The sequence below is a fragment of the Bombina bombina genome, chromosome 3 (assembly GCF_027579735.1).
Source record: "Bombina bombina isolate aBomBom1 chromosome 3, aBomBom1.pri, whole genome shotgun sequence".
In the NCBI taxonomy this organism is placed as follows: domain Eukaryota; kingdom Metazoa; phylum Chordata; class Amphibia; order Anura; family Bombinatoridae; genus Bombina; species Bombina bombina.
In genome coordinates, this window is record NC_069501.1 from 961,013,981 (window position 1) to 961,019,980 (window position 6,000).

Here is a 6,000-nt window from a genome sequence, read left to right on the forward strand (position 1 = left end):
TTTTTATTATTTTTTCAGTTATTAAAATTAAACACTACTTTATAATACAATGAGTTCACATGAGCTAAGCAAGTTATTTCCCCCTTTTTAAAATACTCTTACAAGAGTGAATTGTTGGATAGAGAGCAGGATCTATCATGAATAGAAAATACATTACAGTGAGACAGTCATCTGCTTGCTCCTGAGGGGTCGTTTTTATCAAGCTGTGGCAGACAGGGGTGCACATACGCGCCCTTGTTCACTGCAGCTCGCGTGCAATCCCGCCCCCCTGCCCGCGCACAGCTGTCAATCTCCACGGTTGGACAAAACCGGGGAGATTGAAATTCGCCACCTAAGAGGTGGCGATAGGTTAGGAAAGCAGCTTGTTAAATACAGACTGCAGGTTCTCTTGTGAGAACCTGCAGTCGAAGGGGGTCGAAAGGCTTGCGAAGCCTTTGATAAATCAACCCCCTAAGTGCCTGCAGGACAGGCAGAGCAAAAAAACCCAAAGAAGCCGCATTGGAAGTACACAGTGCCTTTTTAAAGGTCCCTTAAAGGGATACTCAACTCAATTTATTTTTCTTTCATGACTCAGATAGAGCAAGCAACTTTATAATTACTCCTGTTATACATTTTTCTCCATTCTCTTGTTATCTTTATTTGAAAATGCAGGAATGAAAGCTTTGGGACCTGCCTATTTTTGGTTCAGGACGCTGGGTAGCGCTTGCTGATTGGTGGCTACATTTAGCCATCCAATCAGCAAGCGCAACTTAGGTGCTGAACATAAAATCGGCCGGCTCCAAAGCTTTCATTCCTGCTTTTTCAAATAAAGATACCAAGAGAACAAAATTAAGGGCCTGTGCCATCTAGTGGTAGTAAAAATCCCTGTAAGAGTAGGTTATGGCAACTTTGTTGCAGTTAAAGGGGTTGGTCCTTACTCACCGGTTATAAGCCTTGGTTCTGAGGTATTCAGCCTCTTTCTCCTGGGATTTTTACAGCAGTGGAAGATTTCAGGACCAAGTCCAGTTCTTTGAATCATCATGAGGCGTACCAAGCGGATTTCATCTGTCTCTAAACGTTACAGGGATCTGGTGGTGGTGGGCACACAGGAGGACTTAATTGCACAAACACCAAAAGCCTTCAGGCCTGTATCATGCCCCCTTCCCTCTCCCTCCTCCCAGTCTGGCCAGTTGCCTCAAGAGTCTCCCCCAATTAGGGCCCCAGAACAAACTGCCGAGCCGGTGGTAGGGGGAGGGACTAATGTTATCCCAGGTCCAGGGCCTCAAAACTTGGAGCAGGCCTTAGAGGCCGGGGTTGGGGCCCTAACTTCATCCGGCCTCTCCCAGGAGGCTGCCGCTGCGGTGGTAGGCCTCTTCAGAGCCCTGTCCGCCGCAGTGATCCCACAGGCAGTTACGCCTTCGGTTGTCGCTGTGCCCTTTGGGTTTGGTCCAGCCACGGGCGTTGCGGCATTGGGGGAAGGGCAGGTGCACTCTATTGCCATTACAGGCCCCAGTCTACTGCCCACTAACACCTTAGGCTACATAGCGTCATCGGGCACTCCCGCTTCTGGTCTGGTGCTTCCGGCCCGCCCCCAACGTGACGTCATTCCGGAAGTGGCGCGGGCAGGTCGGGAGTGCACGGAGCGCTGGCCGACAGTGACGGTTGACCGGTAGTATTAGGGTGCTAGCTGCAGGTGAGTGGGAAGTTTCCGGGCATGGTAGTTCTGCTGCGCAACGCTCTGCACAGGCCTTATCAGGGGCATTCATGCTAAAAAGGGGACATGGGGCAGCCACATTGTATAGGGGTACCAGAGGAGACAGGAGTATATCATCCACACGACTGATGGCTAGTGGTGAGGCAAAGGTGGCAGCTAGAAAGGGAGCAGCAGTTGGGCACAGGGCCAGGCCATACCCGAGTTGACGCAGGGCACCTAATAACGCATCTGGGCCTAAGGGAGCATTAAAGAGCCATAGCACACATTTCGCTAATGCCAGCAACTCCGGCCAGGCTGGCCAGAAAGAGCTCAATACAAGCCTGGGCATGAATGAGGGGTTGAATGAAAGTTGCGGCGAGACCACTGGGCAGTATGAGAGAGATGTTATGGAGATAGGACAGGGTCCAGGCACGTTGACTCCGCTCTGCCATGGCGGGCAGTGGCATAATTCCACCGGCCTGGATACTCCCCTCTCCTTTATGTCTCCCACACAGGCTACCATGCAGACATCGGATGCAAGAGTATTACCTTCGTCGGATCCTCGTACTGACCTTCAGAGGACTGCTACCAGGGATGATGCATCAGCAGCACAGTCCACATCGGCAGGCGAAGGGACATCAACTGCTTTGGCTGGTGAGCGCTTCTCCTCACACCTCACACACACATTTACAGGGGAATCTAGTTCAGATTCTGATGGGGGAAGGAGGTTAGGGCTCACTAGCAAAGGAGATAGGCGCATGTTCCGCATGCTGAATTTCCGAGTGGCCAATCGTAATCAGAACAGGGAAGCAGGTGCTGGGGCTAGACAAGTACTTCACACTACGCAGAGCATTTTGTCTTCCCCCACAGCACAAAAGCCTGCAGTAACCCCAGGTGGGGGTAGCCAGTCTAGGGCGGAAACCGTGGTCAGCGCTAGGAAGGTAGTGGTGCAGGGAGACTCATACCCCTGCAAGATTCATTCCTTGTACGCACACCTTAAACCAAAGAGATTCAATGAGAAGCAATGTGACAAAGGAGCTTCCTGCTCCGTTTGTCACTCATGCATGTATTGCGGAGGGCCGCACCAAGGCACAGACTGCCCCAAAAGGAGAGAGGGAGTAGCTGGGAGAGGTTTCCAAAAGGGGGGATCTAATCTCAAGGGCCCCAACACCCCTGAGACTAGTCACAATTAAACCATGGTTGGCGGCCTATCCGGATGGAGAGGCCGCTAAGATATTGCTAGAAGGGATCAGGGATGGGTTCCGGATTCTGACGCAAGGGGTTGTTTTTGGTTCCCCAACACATAGGAACCCGCAGTCTGCATATGAGTAGCCAGGGGAAGTTAAGTTAAAATTGCAAAAGGAGCTATCCTTGGGTCGCTTTACTGGCCCATTTAAAGAACCACCGCTTCCTTCGCTGGTGATTTCCCCACAGGGGGTGGTCCGTAAGAAGGAAACTGGGAAATTCTGCCTGATTCAGCACCTGTCCTTTCCAAAAGGCAGGTCGGTGAACAACGCGATCGTTCCAGATATAAGCTTGGTCATAGCAGCAGGACCAAGGGTGCTACTAGCCAAATTGGATATTGAATCAGCGTTCAGGCTGTTGTCGATTCACCCAGAGTTTTTACGACTGATGGGTTGTAAATTTGAGCGGTATTTTTATGTGGCCAAATGTCCACCTATGGGGTGCTCCGTGTCCTGCGCATATTTCGAGACTTTCAGCTCCTTCATACACTGGGCAGTAGTCACAGCCGCAAAATGGACAAGGCTGACATTTCTGGGGATAGAAATCGACACTGCTGAAAGTCACTGTCGGCTACCCGAGGAAAAAGTTCAGAGAATGCTTCTAGAAGTAAGGAAAATTGCGGCAGCAAAGGTAATCACCATTAAGGAGCTTCAGACAGTTCTTTGGCTCCTTAATTTTGCTTGCAAAGTTATCCTGATGGGTAGGGTGTTCAACATGAGACTAGAAGCCCTGATTGCAGGCCGGGCTGGTAAGCGGACAGTCAGGACAGTCAAAGTTTCCGAGGACATGCGGATGACCTGAGGGTTTGGGAGATCTTCCATAGTGCATTCAATGGCATTTTACTCTGGCGTTCCCCACAGACATCGAGTCAGATGCTTCATCTTTTTATAGATGCGGCAGGGTCATCGGGTTATGGGGCTTATCTGGATGGGGAATGAAGTGTGGAAGCTTGGCTGGTACCCTGGGTACAAGCCCTGTTGACCAAAAACCTGACATTGCTTGAACTGTTTCCCATAGTCGTAGCCATGGAACTGTTGAGCTCAGGGCTTAGGGACTGCCACATAGATTTTTGGATAGACAATGCCAGTATAGTATTCTCCATTAATCGGCTATCCACCTCGTCCCCTGTAGTGGTCAGGTACCTCAGGCATCTGGTGCTGAGGTGTTTGCAATTTAACATACAATTCCAGGCCAGGCATGTCCCTGGGGTGAATAACACCCTCACGGATGCATTATCCAGATTTCAATGGGATATGTTTTGTAGGCTGGTTCCCCAAGCACGGGCAAACGTGTTACCTTGTCCCCCTTCTCTTTGGCAGTTGGCGGGCATGGTCTTCAATTCAGCAGCTAGTCCGCGCATGGCTAGCCACAGCGACATGGCAAACATACAATCAACACTGGCTGTAGTGTAACAGATTCTGCACTGATCGAGAGGGTTCAGGCATCTGAGGGTAATAAGGGAGTGTTTTTAGAATGGCTGGTTAGGCTGAAAGATCAAAGGATCAAAAAAGGGGCGATATCAAGCAAACTGGCAGCGATATCCTTTTTTTAGCAACTTGCTGGAATATCCCAATGTAACGAAAGGGTTCCTAGTTAGGCAGATCCTGATAGGAACATAAAGCTCCTGATGCTCACAAACCTGTCACTTTGCGTAGGCTAGGGCAGCTAGTAGAGGCAGCAAAATTGGTATGTGCCGGTGATTGCAAACAGGCTCTGTTAAGTTGCGCATTTGCGTTTGCTTTTTATGGTGCGCTCCAGTCAGGAGAGCTGGTGGCACCATCAAAGAACGCAGTGGGGAAAGGGATACAGGCTGGTCATGTCAGATGGTCCAAGAACAGCGTTCTGCTCTTTATCCCTAGGTCCAAAACAAACCAGGAATCAAAGAGTGCCTGGTTGTCTCTTCCCGCGTCGGATTCAGGTATATGCCTGTTTCGCATTGCCCGAATTTTTATGGACATGTGCACGCATTCGGGTGAACAGTTCTTAGTACATGAGGACGGTTCAAACTTTTTGCGATTTCAATTTGCGGCAGTGTTGCGTAAGATAGTGGTCGCGGCAAATCTTAGTGAGTGTAAAATTACACCCCATTCGTTCAGAATTGGGGCGGTCACCAGTGCAGCAGCTCTAGGATGGCAGGCAGAATCTATAAGGACTTTAGGGAGATGGAGATCTCAAAGATAAATTGTATGTACGCCCCCCTACAAGTGATTGAGGGCATGGGGGGAGGAGCATAACACTGAGGTTTCGTGGGCTGGTGTATGGTCACACGCTGTAATTAACGATTGTTGCAATCTATTTTAGGTTCTATCAGAGGCCCCAAGAGGGTTTGGATTGTTGGCCACTCTTATGTCCATTGGGCGGCCTTGAAAGCATTATCCACCCAGGAGGGGCAGCAGTTGGGTATTCTGATCACAAGAGCTTCTGTAAGATGGTTAGGACGAAGGCGTTTACAGTGGAATGGTTTGCCTCCCCTACTTCAAGATGAAAAGCGCAGGTGGGTACAGCCCCACATTATCCTCCACATGGGTGGGAATGACTTAGGAATGGCATCGGCATTGGACCTGATTAATGTAATGAGGTCTGATGTCAGATGGATTTGTACAACTTTCCCCGGGGTGAGGTTGGGCTGGTCCAACATAATCCCACGACTGAGATGGAGGCACTTCCCAACGCCCAAAACAGCTTATAGAGTTAGAAAGAAAGTTAATAGAGAGCTGGGTAGAGCTATCATGGCCGCTGGGGGTTTTGTGGTCCGCCATGAGCAGATCTTCTTGGCGGACCTCAAAAGTGGTTTAGTTACCCATATGTGAACTGGTGGCGACAAGAGGCCGCCTTTAGGAAGTAAAGTCTGTCTCTTGTGGCAGGAGGTTACAGCCACAAAAAAATGGGGTTCAGAGTCTGCAAAGGTGACAGTTGGGCTAATGGGCGTGGGTGACATTCCCAGGTTCTGCCCTGGGGGGTACCCCGCCCCGCGGGTCTGCTGGCTTAAGATCCCTTGGGATATCTGTTACTTATGAAAGAATGTGGCGGAGCCAGTTTTCAGGCTCCCCCTACACTTCAAAAATTCCAAGAACACGTGGCCT